The sequence below is a fragment of the Myotis myotis genome, unplaced genomic scaffold (genome assembly GCF_014108235.1).
Source record: "Myotis myotis isolate mMyoMyo1 unplaced genomic scaffold, mMyoMyo1.p scaffold_m19_p_19, whole genome shotgun sequence".
Taxonomy (NCBI): Eukaryota; Metazoa; Chordata; class Mammalia; order Chiroptera; family Vespertilionidae; genus Myotis; species Myotis myotis.
The window spans coordinates 11,413,972-11,431,700 of record NW_023416323.1 but is presented as its reverse complement, the minus strand read 5'-3'; the positions used below and the strand labels follow the sequence as shown (position 1 = coordinate 11,431,700).

Genomic DNA, 17,729 nt, shown 5'->3' with positions numbered 1-17,729 from the left:
GACCTTAGAACTGGGCCCTGCCCTAGCTGTATACGTTAGAGGAACTGTTCTGACCTCCTCTGACTGTTTTCCTCTCTAGGGGCTGGAGTCCAGGGACCTCTGGGAAGTCCCCCCTGGAGCCCGTGCTCCCTCCCAACCCCCTTCTAGACCATATTCCCGGGATCAGGATTCCCTACCTACAGGCTCTCATTGAGTATCCTCATGGGAATGGACCATGCAGCCAATGTGCACATGACAAGGCCCCATGGCAGGAGCAGGGGGACCCAGCTGGGCTGAGGAGCGCGGGCGGGTAGTATGAGCAGGGAACACTGTAGTGCGGGCCAAAGCCAAGGACAGCAGGAGGCAGGCCTGGGGCAGCTTCTCCTGGGCACTGTATCCGGTCCAGGAACTCTGAGGACTCAAAATCCTAACTTAATAGCTGGCCTCCAGGGCACTGGGAAGGGCATGCGTCAAGGCAGGAGGATGGAACATATGTCATTTAAGAAGTTGGCAGCTTGAAGACATATGAAATGAGAGCCTCATTGGTGCTCTTGTTGTGGCCTCCAAGTGGAGGGCAAATGGATGTGGGCCCACCAGGGTGTCAGTCAATGCTCTAGCAGACAATGTGGTGAGGTGGCAAAGTAATGAAGCATGTGGTGCTGGACACGGAAGCCTGGGTACCTTGTCCTATTGGCTTTACATCTCTGTGCCTTGGTTTCCCCAGCTGTACAAAGGGGGATAATGGTGCTGTTCTCTGCTCACACAGAGCGCTCCTGTGACTAGACATGTGGGTTTTCCACACCAAGCAATCCTCCACTTCTCTGTGACACTGGCCGAGTGCCCTACAATTCAGGTCAGTGCTGACTTGACCTAGAGATAGCATCAGGCTCCACAAGTTAAAGGCTTGGTCACTCGAGACTGCCTTTGACTTCTGGTGCCAATCACAAGTGGGGGTCCCAAAGTTATCACAACTCTGACTTGGCTACAAATTGGAGGTGCCCATGACCCTCTCTTCAGTTTCAATAATTTGTTATAATGGCTCACAGAACTCAGGGAAACACCTACATTTACTGGTTTGTTATAAAGGCTATTATGAGGGATACAGAAGAACAGCCAGATGGAGAGATACATAGGGTGAGGTCCAGGAGGGTCCCCAATGTAGGAGCTTCTGTCCCCATGGAGTCAGGCGTGCTGCACTCCCAGCACATGGATGTGTTCACCAACCCTGACATGCCCCACACCCCGTATTCAAGGCTTTTTACAGAGACTTCATCACATAGGCACCATCAGTGTTAACTCGAAAGCCCCTTTCCCTCCCCAGAGGATGAGGGTGGGACTGAAAGATCCAGGTTTCTAATCATGGCCTGGTCTTTCTGGTGGCCAGCCCCGATCCAGGAGCCCACCAAACATTGCCTCATTAGAACAAAAGACACTCCTATCACCTAGAAAATTCCAAGGGATGTAGGAGCTCTGCATCAGGAACTGGAGTCAGAGACCAAATATCAGAACAGAGGGCTCATAGCCGTCCTGTCACTCAGGAAAGTATGCAGGTGTTAGGAGCTGAGTGCCAGAACTGGGGGCGGAGGCAATAGAGCCTATTTCCTAATATGTCACGGGTGTTTACCCATATGAAGATTAAGAAGTGTAGATTGCCTAGGACAAGATACTTAGTAAGGGCATAAAAGTATTTGACTGAGAAATAAAACGTAACTGCAAAATCAAACCGACTTTCTGGCAGTGCCTTGCCGGTGGCAGGCAGAATGAAGAGGCAATCTCTAAAACCCTAAATCTGTTCACGTAGCTCCTTTCTCAGAGCCCTCCCATGGCTCCATCTTCCTCAGAGGAAAACTGTGGCATATGTGACCCCACAAAACCAGCCTCTGTCACCTCTCTGCCCTTCACTCCTCCCACTTGCCCCCACTCATGCTCCTCCAGCCACCATTACCTCTCTGTTGCTCCTTCAATGCTGCAGGCAGGATCCCCATTCAGGACCTTTGCAGCATTGTCGCTTCAGCTGTAACTTGTTCCTTGAGTTGCTCACATAGGTGATGCACTCTCATCCTTGAAGTCTCAGTACAAATGTCACCTCCTTTGAGAAGCCTTCCCTGACCACCCCCAAGAAAGGAGCCACCCTTCCCAGTCTCTATTATAACCCCATTTTCTTTCCTTTAAAGTATATCATCTTTTCTATTGATCACTTCTTTATTTCCTTCTGTCTTCCTCTTGACAGAATAGGAGTTCTCCCAGAGCAAGGACTTCATTTATTTTGTTGAAACATAGATAAAAGTCCCTAGAGAAAGACAGCAAGCCAATATATGGTAGTATCCTATATAATACAGAGTGAATATGCAAATTGACCGTCACTCGGCCACAAAGATGGTGGCACCCAGAATGGAGGGGGGTGGTGTGGTTTCCATAACACAAGATGGCTGCACCCACAGCGGAGGCTGAGCTCCCATAACAAGCCTTAACAAGCAATCAGCAGGGACCTGAGGCTGCACGCCCCTCCCCTCCCCCCATCCCGTGGGGCTCGATGGGGACCTCACGCCATGCCCCCCACCCAGGGGGCCTTGACAGGGGGTCTCAGGCTACGTACCCCACCCAGCAGGGCTTGATGGGGGAACCTCAAGGCGTGCCCCCCTCCAGGCCACGCCCCCCTCCCTGGCACCAGGCCAGGGGATCTGAAGCTGTGCCCCCCATCCAGCAGAGCTTGACAAGGGTGGGACCAGCTGGGTCTGGATCTAGCCCAATGGGGAGGGGCCAGCCAGGTCTGGGTCTCGAGCCATTTTGAGGCACACATGGGTGGGCGGGACTTGACCCTGGTTCCCATGGCACACCCCAGACCCTGACAAGAGGAAGATTTTCATATACATTTTACTAATTTTCTTTAATCTCTGACACTTCTATTATAGAGAAAGGGCAAATAGCAATATTAAAATATTTCCTCTAATTAATCCCCTTTTAATGTACATGAATTTCATGCACTGGGCCACTAGTAATTATTATAATGAGATGTAACTTCTAGTAATACAGTTTGCCCTGGAGAAAAATAAAGAAGGGAAGAAGGTAAAGAGTGCAGTGGGGTGTTACCCTTAAAGACAGGGCAGGCAGGGAAGCACGGGGGCAGAGGCCTGAAAGGGATGAGAAAGGGAGTCATGTAGACACTGGCGGGAAGAGCATCCAGGCAGAGGGAACAGCCAGTGTAAAGGCCCAGAGGTTGGAATGGTGTCCATGTGTAGCTGGAGCACTGCATCCCCTCCTCCCACAGACCTGGGCCTCAGGGGCATCTTCAAGTGCCACCCACTTTTCCCTGGCACCTAGTGTCTAGGGGCAGGGGCCTGACAAAAAAGAATTACTAAGTAAACTGAGGGGCAGGGACCATGGAAGAGAAAAATTGCTAATTATCTCGCTAGAAAAGCAATGTGTTATGATTGAGCCCAGCCAGGTGTGACACTGCTCGTAAATTTTATGTAAACTTTTTACCCTGCCAGTACCAGGAACGGCTAATGACCCACTTTGCAGTTTTTTTCTTTTAAAAAAAAAATACTTTGTAGTGTTGCAGATAAAAGGTCTTGCTGTACTCTTGGTCTGCACTGCAAGCTGTGGGCTCTTATGGGAAGGACACGGCTAGCAGTCAGCTGGTCAGCTTAATAAAGGCTCTTAAAATTTAAATTCTGAGTCGGTGGTCTATCTCGCTGAGCTAACCCATAACACTAGCAGGCATCTGGGCACTCACACATCACCACCTTTGATGGGAAGACTGTTGAAGTCCCAGGCACTTATTGTAAGATCAGAGTCGTTCAAGGAATTAGGCAGACTCAGCGAGCAAGTAAGCGGGGAGTTTATTAGAGGGAGTGGGGGGATGGAGCCACAATTGGGGAAGGTTAAGACTCAGCCTCTGCTGTCCTCGGGGCTGAATTTTATGTGCCAAAACCACAAGGGGCGGAGGCTGGGGGATGCAAGTGCTCTAGTCTGATTAGATAGAGTTCGTTATCCTTCGACCAATTAGTGCTGGCCCTTGAGGCTGTGGGTTGTAGGTGGCCTTGTTATCGTTGGCCGGCTGTCTGGCCCTCGGTGCGGCTGCCTCCTATTGAGCCCGACAGGCTGGCTGCAGGCTGTTCCGTGGAAGGAGGCTGGAGCCACTTTCTCATTCAGGGCTTTCTAGGCCACCTGAGCCACAGTCCTCTGCTGGCCGGCCACTTAGCTTCTGTCTCTACCAAGTCCTTGAGTCCCTTGGCTCACTGGCCCTTTTCAAGGTGGAAGTTGGGAAGGAGAACAGGTCCATCTCAAAGACGTCTATCCAGGCAAACGGGACCCAGACTGTTGGCAGAGAGAGCCGTGACCTGGCTGAGGTAAGCGCTCACTGGCCTCTGGAGATCTTGGTTTGTTTGAAGCTACAGGAACCGCATTGGCTCAAGCTAAGTAAAACCATGTGACACATACCCCAGGGCTGTGATTCTGGGCTCGTGGAACTTCTTTGTATACCAGTTTAGCTTTTCTTGGTTATAAATAACAAAAAACACATTAAAACTCACTCAAACAAGTCAGGTTTCTTTATTCCATAATTAAACAATCCATAGTGAAACCGGTGTGGTTTGAACGGGGTGCTGACTGTTTCTCAGCTTTCTCTTGGTCTGTGGCCTCTTTAGTTTTAGCTCTGTCTTCAGGCTGCCTTTCTTGTGGTGGCAAAGTATTGGAATTTCCAGGTCTCCAATGTGCACCCCCATCGTCCAAAGCAAACCCCACATCTCTTCTTCCAATTACTGAACAAACCCCCCGAGCTTCACTTTGATTGGACCCCACTGATCCAGTGTTGTGGCCCAGAGATTGTCCTAAACCAGTGCTTCTCAATCTTCTGGCCCTTTAAATACAGTTCCTCATGTAAAATTATTTTCGCTGCTACTTCATAACTGTAATGTTGCTACTGTTATGAATCGTAACGTAAATATCTGATATGCAGGATGGTCTTAGGCGACCCCTGTGAAAGGGTCATTGGACTGCCAAAGGGGTCGCGACCCACAGGTTGAGAACCGTTGTCTTAAACAAATCCAGTGTTCGCTTCGGCAGCTGCAGGTGGGAGAGATCCCCCCAACCCACACAGCTGCTCATGGCAAGGACAAGGATTCCCAGACCAGTATTTCTTGTTGCAGAAATTCTGCGAATTTACATTTATTTACAAAGAATGTAAATGCCCAGGAAGACCTGCCCTCTGAGACCTGAGACTTTTGTCTGGAATCCTCAGGGGTGGATGTATTTTCCACGCGTGAGGTCCCCTGCCTACAAGCATTCCATTGTTAACTGTTGGAATACACAGCCGTGCCCCTCCCACCTCACCCCTTCCAGGAAGAGGACAGCTTTCAGAATTAGTCATGCTGTCAGCTTTCCACACAACAGCCCTATTGAATACAAAGGGCAGCCTGTAGAGTGGATGCTATTTTTATCCCCATTGCACAGATGGGGAAACTGAGGCCAGGAAGGGAGACTTGCTTCCCCCAGATCACATAGTGAGAAAGTGGTGGAGCTAGGATTTGAATCTAGGTTTTCTGGCTCTGACCTCCTTCCCTCTCCATCTGTGTACTTCATGTGTTCCCTCAAAGTGTGATCTACTTAAGGAGAGCTGGGTACCAGGTTCATCTGTTATGGGGCCTGGGATATAGTAACTCTCAAGAATGGTTTTCATTTATTCACTCAACAAGTATTTCCTGAGCACGTACTATGGACCAGACCCTGTGCTCAGTGCTGGGGACACAGAGGGAATAGGATAGGCCAGGTCCCTTGCTCACTGAGCTGGCATTCCAAAGGGAAGAGACAATAAACACGACCGGTATGTGTATAATTGTATGTATGTCAGGCGGTGATAGATGCCAGTGCTATGAAAAAAATAAAGGCCAGAACAGGATCGAGGGGGAGCGGCGGTAGGTTACAGGTGGAAGCTACGGTTAAATAGAGCGACCGAGGAAAGCGTCATCAGGAAAGTGGTGTTTGAGCAAAGCCCCGAAGAAAGGAGATGAAGACGGGACATGGGGACATCTGTGGGAAGAGTAAGTCCCTAGAGGAGGGCCAAGAGCAGATGCTGGAGGCTGGAAGGTAGCTGGGGTGTATGAGGAATAGCAGAGAGGCCAGTGTGGTGAGCGAGCAAGTAAGTGAGAGGCTGAGGGAGAGAAAATGAGGCCAGAGAGGTGGCAGGCAACCAGCTGGAGGGGCTTATGGGTCGTGGTGAGGACTTTGGCTCTTTACCAGGAATGAGGCACAGCGAAGAGAGCCGAACCAGGAAGGCCCTGGCCTGACTCAGTGGTTCACAGGCTCCCTCTGGCTGTGTGTGGGGAGCAGACTGTAGGGCAGGACAGGAGCAGGCGACCAGGGAGGAGGTGGCTGTAATGTCCAGGAGGCAGGGGATGGAGGCTGGGCCAGGGTGGGGCGGTGGAGGGGGGCGGCAGTGGTTGGTTCTGAAAATATTCTCTGGGGTCTTATTCCCTCTTCCCACCCTGCTGTCTGTTCTTCAGACCCTCAAAGTTATGTGGGGCCCTGCTGTCCTTTGTCACCCCCCCCCCCCACACACACACACCTGATGTGAAGGCAGACAAAGTTGGCTTTGAATTCCAACTTTGACCCTTAATTAACTATGTGACTGAGGCTGACTGACCCCTATGTGCCACAGCTTCCTCCACAGAGAGAATAATTGCTGCCTAGCAGGCAGTGTGTCCTGCAGTTGCATCCACCAGGATTGTTCTTTGAAAATGAGAGAGACTGTTAGCAGTAGGCAAATGACTCAGGGATGTGCAGGCCTGTGGAGCTGGCTCTCACTGGGCACAGCACCTTCTTGGACACGGAGGTGCTGGGAAGGGGGGATGGGGATGCTAAGATGTCAGGGTTCTGGCTGCCAGCAGGCTGCTGGGTCAGTGCCTGCCATGGCCACAGAGCCAAGCTCTCAAAACTGCAGACTCATCTCACTGCCTCTGCAGCCAGGCAGGAGCCTGCCAACCCTAGTGCCAGCCACAGAGCCTGGGGCCCCTCGGGCCAGGGCTGGGCAGCTGAGAGGGAGGCTCCACCACTAGGAAGATGCATAAGGGAGGGATCAGGGACTGGAAGTTGATCCAAGAGGAGGAAAAGGTAGACATTTTGGGAGGGTTAGGATTAAAAAGGAAAAATATATATATATATATATATAATGTATTATATATTTGCATATAGTATGTATTATATATTTCCTATTATATATATAATACATACTATATGCAAAAATACATTTCCTAAGTTCAATTAAATTATTTGTTTAACTTTTAAAATAATAATTTATTCATTTTTAGAGAGAAAGAAAGGGAGAGAGAAGAGAAACATTGCTCTACATTGATCAATTGTCTGCCCCCGACATGCCCCTACCAGGGGTCTGACCAGGAATCAAATCAGCAACCCTTCAGTGCCCAGAATGACACCCAACCAACTGAGCCACACTGGCCAGGGCTGTTTATTTAACTTTTAAGTTACCCAATCCTAAATTTACTTTTCCTCTAATCTTTTATTGTTGTTTTTATCTTGTGGCTTATTATTGATTTTCCCAACTTTCCTTTTAAGCTTTTTGAATGATAGAGAAGTTGCATAAACAGTACAGTGAACCCAAATCCCCTGCACAGAGATTCGCCAGCTCTTCGTATTTTGCCTCATTTGCTTTATGTCTCTCTATCTGTATCTGTTTATTATTTTTCTGAATTTCTTGCATCTCAGAAATCTCCTGCTCCTCTTTGTGCCGGCATTTCCAAAGACCGTCTTCTCTGTTGTTTGCCTGTCAACGTCTTTTCCAGAGGGAGTCACAAAGCACAACCAAGCTTTTCCTTAACTGTGCCTTTTCCTCTGACTGAAACCAGACAATGAATGGGTCTGAGCTCCCTGTCACTACTTGAGCCAATTAAGCAGAGAAAGGGTTGAATCATACATGAGCACTTTATTTTGTAACTAGAGGCTGAGTGCATGCATTTGTGCAGAGATGGGGTCTGGCCAGCCCGGCCCCAATCAGAGCAGATCGGGGCTGGGCCTGTCAGGAGGAGGAGATGGCAGAAGATTGACTGGCTGGCCCGCCCAGATCGGGCTGATCAGGGCTGTGCTGGCTGGGGGAAGGGGTCTTGGGTGATTAGGGTTGGGGGGCCGATTGGGGGTGGGGCCGGCCATGGGAAGGGGCTGTGGGCAGTGGGTTGGCTGGTCCCGCCCAAGAATGGGGTGGGTGGAGGGTGCTGATCAGGGCCTAGTGGCCTGGGGGAGATGCCCTGTCCCTGATTGGGGGGGGGGGGCAATCTGGGGTGTGGTTGGCCGGGGGGAGGGGCTAAAGAGGTTGGCTGGCCAGCCCCGCCCCCTATTGAGGTGGGATGGCGATCAGGGGTGGTGCTGGCCAGGGGGAGGTGCTGCAGGCCAATCAGGGTGGTGGGGGCCCATTGGGGGCATGGCTGGCCAGGGGGAGGGGCTGCAGGAGGTTGGCTGGCCAGCCCTGCCCCCTATTGGGGTGGGGGGTATCATCAGGAGCAGGTCGGCTGTGGGGAGGGGCTGTGGGCCTATCATGGTGGAGCAGGCTGATGGGGTTGAGGCTGGTGTGGGGCGGGGAGGGGGGAGTATTGGGGGAAGGAGGGGACGTTTGGCCAGCAGGCCCTGTTCTTGTTCGGGGTGGGGGAGTCTGATCAGGGGCAGGCTGGCAGTGGGGAGGGGCCGAGAGGTTGGCCACCAGCCCCACCCCCTGATCCAGCTGGTTCTCTGGTCACAGTGGATGTCATAGCGACTGGTTGTTAGGTCGTTATGGCTGTTACAGTAGCTGCCTTTTTATATATATAGATATTGCAGGCAACATGGGAGAGCAGCAGGTTATCCACAAAAGTTTGCTCTACCCACCACCCCCATAAGCCAGCTGCTTATATTGGTTAGAAGGACAAAGATTACATAGGTATAATGGTTACAGGTTACAGGCGATGTGGGCTGGGGGTTGCAAAGGGCAGACACCTCTGGGACTTCATTGTTTTGGCAACAAGGTTGTTAATCTTTCCATGAAGAAGGCAGTTCTCAGATAAGGAGAATGGACCACATTTCGAGGTTAACTCCCAGCCAGGTCAGAATGCACTTTCTTTAATCAGAACAAAACAATCAGTTAACAGCATGATTAATATTTCTTATAACTATAGCTAGTCCCCACTATTCTATTTCTCCCTCTTGCCCCTAGCATGACCATGGGCAGACTTGGTGATAGTCCTGGAAGTCTTTCCTACAGAGACCCTACCCTGATCAACTCTCCAGTGTCTGTGCTGTAATGGTGGCCACAGGGTTGGAAGGTGGGTCTGAGATGGGAGATGACCTACCAGGCCTGAGCCATAGCCACTGTGAGTCTCTCTCTTCCTCACTTCCTCTCATGAAGCCTCAAACCAGGGCAAGAGGGGGCCTTGGTCACTCCAGGGAGACAGACCTACCCCTCCTAAAATTGCCCCCAAAGGGGAATGAGGTCCAGTTAGGACAGGCCTTCTAAGAGAAGCTGGAGATGCAGCCTGTTTTATTGAAATATCCCAATGTTTAAATGTTAGCAACTATTAACTTTCAACACTTTGTGAACTGAAGGAAACATATAAAATAGTTGGCTTTGGCCCTGGAGCTACCAGTTTGAGATCCTTTGATGGGGAAAATGAGACATTTTGGGGGGCTAGCAATCTGAATCTGTGCCATTAACCTAATATACATTCTTATTAGCCTATAGTCTAGCCACTGCCCCTTTAATTGTCTGGTCCTGCAAGACCTGTCTACTCCCATTTTAGAGAGGCCATAAACCATCCCCAGATGGAGTTATCAGTGCTGGCGCCAGGCCAGGCCTTTAGTTGTGGTCTCAAGGTCCCAGCACATGGGGCTCTTTAAGAACTTGCAAAGGGGACTGGAAAACCCTTATTTGGGAGACAAAGGGGTGAAAAGATATAAATAGGGAAAGCTTCCTCCATGGTTTTGCTCAGAATTTGAGAAATCTTCCTCTGAGCCTGCTGGCATAAAAAACAAAGACAAATAGAATGAAGTTATCTGCACATATTATAATTAAGTTAAAAAATATTTTTAAAAAACCCACAGGATAAGGCCATGAAACACAAAAACATTGTACATCTGGTTAAAAACCATTCTTTTCTCTCTGCCTCCCAATCCTTAATGTGCCTAAAGATCCTATATAATAAAAGCCTAATATGCTAAAAAAAAACAAACAAAACTAAACAATGTAACTCCATTTTTCTGGGCGTTGCTTGGTTTTTCTCTGGTCTTCTGTAACACCTTGTCTTAGTGAGTGAGGCAGGCTGGAAGGGAGCTGCAGGGTTCCCCCTTGACCCCTATCCCAGATATGTAGCCTTCCCCCTCCTCCTTCTCTGTAATTCCCACTCATACCCAAGACTCCAAGCCATCCCTCCTTCAGTGATGAGGAAACTAGTCCAGGTCTGTCACCAAATCTGGTCCTCTATGCCCACCTGCCCTCACCACCTCACCTCAACTCCTGCAAGGCCTCTATGATAATTCGTAGAGGGATAAGAGCACTTTCATTATTTAACAACTACTTCACGAACACCTGCTATATGCCAGGCATGGTTCTATAATTTAGATGAAATTCTTGGGAGTGTTACAGGCCCAAGGTTCGTGTTGAAAGCAACATGTGGGGTTTGAATCTGAGTTCATTGTCTCACAAAATCGAAGAATGAAGTTGTGGACAAAAACAGCTGGCAGAACCAAAGTTTCTTGAGAGAAGCCAGTCCTGGAAAAAGTGCAGCTGGGGTTCAGGCCAGTGTCCAGAGCTTCTGTTCCATGTTGTAGCTGGGTGCACTTCAGCATCCATGCAAATGAAAGTCTACTAGTCCATGTGTGGAGGCCCCATAGGGCCATAAGCCTCGTGGGTCCAGGGAACCCCCCCCCCCCCCCCCCCGGCTCACATCAGAAAAAAGAGAGAGGAGCACGTGCTTTTTTGTATACATACTTGCTAGCTTCTGATTGGTTCTTTCAAAGAATTCTGCCTTAGTAACATTCTTGGGTTTGGTTATGCGCCTCACTGCAAGCTGCCTGTCTTAGCAGCATTTATACATTTTAAAGTTTATGTCTCCCCTGTGCCCTTCTTTCCCCACCCAGCTGGGTTGCTTTTGTAACTTCCGCCAGCTGGGCTCCCCAGCTTTACTTCCTCCCCATTATGGCCCCTGTCCCTGCCTACCTAGCTTCTGTCTATCTCCTCAGTGTAACTGATGCTTCAAAATGTCACTGGAGCCGAGACCGGTTTGGCTCAGTGGATAGAGCATCGGCCTGCGGACTGAAAGGTCCCAGGTTCGATTCCGGTCAAGGGCATGTACCTGGGTTGCGAGCACATCCCCGGTGGGAGATGTGCAGGAGGCGGCTGATCAATGTTTCTCTCTCATCGATGTTTCTAACTCTCTATCTCTCTCCCTTCCTCTCTGTAAAAAAATCAATAAAATATATTTAAAAAAAAATGTCACTGGAAAGGAACTGAGACTGAGGCAGGTCTGCCCGGCACAGTCTGAATGTGTGGGTTCTAACAAAAGGAAGATAAACAATCCAATCAAAAAATGGGCAAAGGACCTAAATAGACACCTTAAAAAAGAAGACATTCAGAAAGCCAAGAGACATATGAAAACATGCTCAAAGTCACTAATCATACGAGAGATGCAAATCAAAACAACAATGAGGTACCATCTCACACCTGTCAGACTGGCTATCATCAACAAATCAACAAACGACAAGTGCTGGAGAGGATGCGGAGAAAAAGGAACACTCGTGCACTGCCGGTGGGAATGTAGACTGGTGCAGCCACTATGGAAGACAGTATGGAGTTTCCTCAAAAAGTTAAAAATGCAACTCCCATTTGACCCTGTGATCCCGCTTCTAGGAATATATCGCAAGAAAACAGAAACACCAATCAGAAAGGATATACCCATCAGAGAATGAATGGATTAGAAAGCTGTGGTACATCTACACGATGGAATACTATGCTGCTGTAAAAAAGAAGGAATTCTTACCATTTGCAACGGCATGGATGGAACTGGAGAGCATTATGCTAAGTGAAATAAGCCAGTCAATGAAGGAAAAATACCACATGATCTCACTAATTTATGGATAATTAAGACCAGTACAAAGTGATGAACAAAAATAGATACAGAGGCAGAGCTGCCTCAAACAGATTGTCAAACTGCAGCGGGAAGGCTGGGGAGGGTTGGGGGGCAGGAGGGAGGGGGGTAAGAGATCAACCGAAGGACTTGTATGCATGCATATAAGCATAACCAATGGACATAAGACACTGGGGGGTAGGGGAGGCCAGGGGATTGTCAAGGGAGGGGAAAAAAAAAGGACACATATGTAATACCCTTTGTAATACTTTAAGCAATAAAAAACAAAACTGAAAAAAAAAAAACACAGGATAGTTCAATTTGAATTTCAGGTAAATGACAATAAAATTTTTTTAGTATAAATATGTCTAGGTGGTGAATGGGATATACTTACACTGAGAAGTTATTTTTTCATTGTCATCTCTGGGATTCAAATTTAACTGGTTGCCCTGAGTTTTTAATTTGCCAAATCTGGCGACCTTATCAAGAGTCCTTTTGCAGCATGTGAAAATGAAGTATGTGGGGTGAAGCAGTGAGGATCTCTCCTTTTCCGCCCTGAAGAGGAAGGCAGTTCACCATCTCTGTTGCTGGGAGACTAGGCCCTGGTGCTGCAGGTGTGTCTCCTGTCCTATTTGCTGGAGCCCCACCAAGCTGTTGGACAGCTGTTCCATCTGGGGAATCATGGCTGCTCAGTCTTCCCTGACCAGACACACAGAGGCTCATCATTAGAGGCCAGACTGTAACTGTGTTAGACTTTATTCTTTATTCTATTACACACCCGGGAAAACCTTCCAGACTAGATCTTCAGAAGGAGGGAGTCTACTTTGCCTCATGGCCCATTTTCTGCCAATGATAACATTTGCTGAGTATACACCGCAGTTCTGTGTGTACAGTAAGAAGTTATTTTCTGAGCTTAGATAATAATTCGTGTGTATGTGATATGACGCAGATAATAGGAGATTATTTTCTATACTGTTCAGATGAGAAGTAGATTTCGGTTTCGTTATTTCCATTTTTTAAACGTTTTTGCAAAGGAGTTCTGCTAATTAATACTTGCTCTAGTTTATTAGTCCAATAGTGTTTGCATGTGAACGTCTGTGGAGGACAGTTATTGTAGCACTTTGGCGGTGCATTAAATATTTCCACTTTGAAATGTTTCTGTAGTGTGTGTGTTGGGTATACACACATATATTGATACAGTGGTTGTATTCATTTATTGAAGAACAAAAACTAGTCATACTTATTGCTCAGAATTTCATTGTCGCTACTTATTCAATTATTTTCTCTTTTTGCTTTGGAAATATTTATATTCATAAAGTGCATTTCAAAAAAAAAAAAAAAGAATGTGTGGGTTCTTGACTTCATTCAGGAAAGATTTCAAGATATGAGTCCAGGTGATTGTGAGAGTATGTTTATTAAAGCTGGGACAGTGAAATAAAGGAAGGTCTTAGGATGGAGAAAGCAAGAACACAGCAACAGGAGTAAGCCCAGGCAGAGCTTCTTTTTGACTCACTAAAAGGTTAGGCAAAAGGAGGATCCTTGGAGATAGGATCAGAGAGTTAGCCAGGGACAAGCTGCTGCTGCCCTCTGCTCCCCAAGTTGCAAGTCTCATCGGAACCCTTAGAGCAGCGGTTTTCAACCTGTGGGTCTCGACCCCTTTGGCGGTCCAACGACCCTTTCACAGGGGTCGCCTAAGACCATCCTGCATATCAGGTATTTACATTACGATTCATAACAGTAGCAACATTACAGTTATGAAGTAGCAACGAAAATAATTTTATGGTTGGGCCACCACATGAGGAACTGTATTTAAAGGAACCACTGCCTTAGAGCTTAGGAGAAAGAAAGCAAAGATACACCCTGAGGAAGGATGGGGAGGGAGGCTCAAGGGGAAGCAAGCACTGGCATCGTTGTCTTAAAGAGGTTTTTTTTCTGTTTTCTAGTGGTAGGGATTTTAGGGAAGGTTTCAGGTTTTAGGTGAGGGTCTCAACAGAATATTCATCAGCTTTCTAGGTGCTGTTACAGAGCAGGAAAATTTTTAGTCCTGCTTAGTTACCTAGCCACCTCAGCCGCTCGACAGCCTGTGCAAAGTTTCTAGGAACTGAGCTCACACACCTGAACAACGGCCCACAAAGGACAGATCACAATTAAGAACAGTCCTGACCTTTTAGTTACCCAGAAATGAATAACAAGAGGAGGATGAATAGCTTGGCTAAAACTACGCAATGAGCTTTTGTAACTTGGCTTTGTTGCTATGGGAACCTGAACACAGTGTCTAGTTGTCCCCTTTAAACACTGGACTCTGCAGATGGTCGTGGCCGCTTCTCTCTTGGGCTTCCCGAGTGGAGGCGCGGACACTGGCCAGTCAATAAAGGCTCTCTACATTTTAATCCGTCTGGAGTTCTGGTCACTCTGTCGCTCGCGCTCCAAGGTGTGTGACCTTGATATACTGATGAATAAAATGAGGGTCATTCTCTGGTCAGTTTTACCTTCAAAGAATGCCGCTGGAAAGGAACCAGAACCAAGGCGGGTCTGCCCCACATGGTCTTGAATGTGTGAACCATTTGCTCCTAAGTGTCTGTGGTTAGGGAAGATATTGCAATTTATTTATTTATTTTTTACATTTTGTTTTATTGCTTAAAGTATTACAAAGACTATTACATATGTCTCCTTTTTTTTTTCTCCCCTTGACCTTCCCCGGCCTCCCCTACCCCCCAGTGTCTTGTGTCCATTGGTTATGCTTATATGCACGCATACAAGTCCTTCAGTTAATCTCTTACCCCCGCAACTCCCCAACCCTCCCCGGCCTTCCCGCTGTAGTTTGACAGTCTGTTCGATGTTGCTCTGCCTCTGTATCTATTTTTGTTCATCACTTTATACTGGTCTTAATTATCCATAAATGAGTGAGATCATGTGGTATTTTTCTTTCATTGACTGGCTTATTTCAATTAGCATTATGCTCTCCAGTTCCATCCATGCTGTTGCAAATGGTAAGAATTCCTTCTTTTTTACAGCAGCATAGTATTCCATCGTGTAGATGTACCACAGTTTTCTAATCCACTCATCTACTGATGGGCACTTAGGCTGTTTCCAGATCTTAGCTATTGTGAATTGTGCTGCTATGAACATAGGGGTGCATATATCCTTTCTGACTGGTGTTTCTGGTTTCCTGGGATATATTCCTAGAAGCGGGATCACAGGGTCAAATGGGAGTTGCATTTTTAACTTTTTGAGGAAACTCCATACTGTTCTCCATAGTGGCTGCACCAGTCTGCATTCCCACCAGCAGTGCACGAGTGTTCCTTTTTCTCCGTATCCTCTCCAGCACTTGTTGTTTGTTGATTTGTTGATGATAGCCAGTCTGACAGGTGTGAGATGATACCTCATTGTTGTTTTGATTTGCATCTCTCGTATGATTAGTGACTTTGAGCATGTTTTCATATGTCTCTTGGCTTTCTGAATGTCTTCTTTTGAAAAGTGTCTATTTAGGTCCTTTGCCCATGTTTTGATTGGATATTGCGATTTATTATTTGGCTGTAAATTGTTCAGCCATTTTTAAACCATTTGTCTCAGTTTTCTTCATTCCACTTGCCAAGGAATTTTCCTAGCTTCTTAATAATCTCCTCAAAAATAAAGGCCAAGCCCCAAATGGTTTAGCTCAGTGGATAGAGCGTCGGCCTTCGGACTAAAAGGTCCCAAGTTCGATTCTGGTTAAGGGCATGTACCTTGGTTGTGGGCACATCCCCAGTAGGAGGTGTGCAGGAGGCGGCTGATCAATGTTTCTCTGTCATCGATGTTTCTGACTCTCTGTCCCTCTCTCTTCATCTCTGTTAAAAATCAATAAAATATATATTTTTTAAAAATAATAAATAAATAAAGGCCAATATTCAATAGGTCAGAGTTGGAGCAAGGAAAGGTTTATTGATCAGGAAGGCCTAGCTCAAGAGGATAGGAGAAATGATTCTCAAATGCATCTTAAGAGTCTCGACTCCAGACATCTTCTATTGTTAAGGGAAGGGAGGAGGGGAGAGGCAAGGGGTGGGTGCTTCCCTTACACAGTTAGACAGGGAGGTGTCAAAAGGAATCCAAGGAGCCCTAACCGGTTTGGCTCAGTGGATAGAGTGTTGGCCTGCAGACTGAAAGGTCCCAGGTTTGATTCTGGTCAAGGGCATGTACCTTGGTTGCGGGCACATTCCCAGTAGGAGGTGTGCAGGAGGCAGCTGATCGATGTTTCTAACTCTCTATCCTTCTCCTTCCTCTCTGTAAAAACCAAAAAAAGGAATCCAAGGAATAGTGGGACATTCCTCAATCCCTTTGGTCCTTTGACCCCCCTCTTACCCCCCTACACACACACACACACACACACTCTCCTCTTAAGGCAGCGGTTCTCAACCTGTGGGTCACGACCCTTTTGGGGGTTGAAGGACCCTTTCACAGGGGTCGCCTAAGACCATTGGAAAACACATATATAATTACATATTGTTTTTGTGATTAATCACTATGCTTTAATTATGTTCAATTTGTAACAATGAAATTGGGGGTCACCACAACATGAGGAACTGTATTAAAGGGTCGCATCATTAGGAAGGTTGAGAACCACTGTCTTAAGGAGACTTCTGTGAAGCTTTGAAAAAGTCATTACTGCCGCCTCCCTGTTGCCAGGACATGGGCTGCACTGAGGCCTCAGGGCAAATTGGGGCGCTGCTGCCGCCCTCTAGGGGGACGGGCTGTGGAGCAGACACCTACATGCTGAGCCAGCCTTGGGTTCACTTGGCCAGCGCCTGCCTGCAGGGACAGCTGGCAGGACAGGCCTTAGGAAGTCCCTTCCCCTTGACCGAGTACTAGTTGAAAGGAGTGCCGTGGTAACTGTAACCAAAGGAGGCATGATGCTTCCAGAAAAAGCTCAAGGAAAAGTACTGCAAGCAACAGTAGACACTGTTGGGTCGGGCTCCCAAGGAAAGGGTGGAGAGATTCAACAGGTTAGCGTGAAAGTTGGAGATAAAGTTCTTCCAGAATATGGAGGCACCAAAGTAGTTTTAGACAACAGGACTATTTCTTATTTGGAGATGGAGACATTCTTAGAAAGTATGTAGACTGAAATAAATCACTATTGAGATGGCATCATGTGACGCTGCCCATTCCACTGAAGTTCTGAAATCTTTCATCATGTGAGTAATTTCTGTGTCTCTTTTATAATAAACTAATTATAACCACACTAATGACATCCAGTGTCTCTTAGAATTTAGTTTCACCGTGCTTAAAAATAAAAAAGAAAGAAAAAAGAAAAGAAAAACAGTCATCACTTTGTGCATATTTCCCCACCCCTTTGCTGACGGGCTGCTCAAGCCTCCAGCAGAATTCTTCTAGTTAGTGGCATATCTACAGCAGGAGGCATTAGCCGCAGGCCACCGAGAGAGGAAGCATTTCCTTCTGTTACTGGAGGAGATGACTTGCCAGCAGGGGAAGCAGAAAATCAAAAAAGCAAAGAGAAATTTCCTCAAATATGCTTTTAAAGATAGGTAAATCATAAGGGAACAGAAAAGGCTAAGGGTGGGTATGATTTTAAATAGGGTGATTGTAGGAAATAGGCCTCTGTGGTCCATCTCCAGTAGAGTCAACTTTTCATGGAAATGGTAACTGAATTTCCCC

At 47.4% G+C, this 17,729-nt stretch overlaps 1 pseudogene; it reads left to right on the top strand.

Annotated features, from left to right (window-relative positions):
- Positions 1–14,388: 14,388 nt before the first annotated feature.
- On the top strand, positions 14,389–17,392 carry LOC118674740 (annotated as a pseudogene).
- Positions 17,393–17,729: the final 337 nt, after the last annotated feature.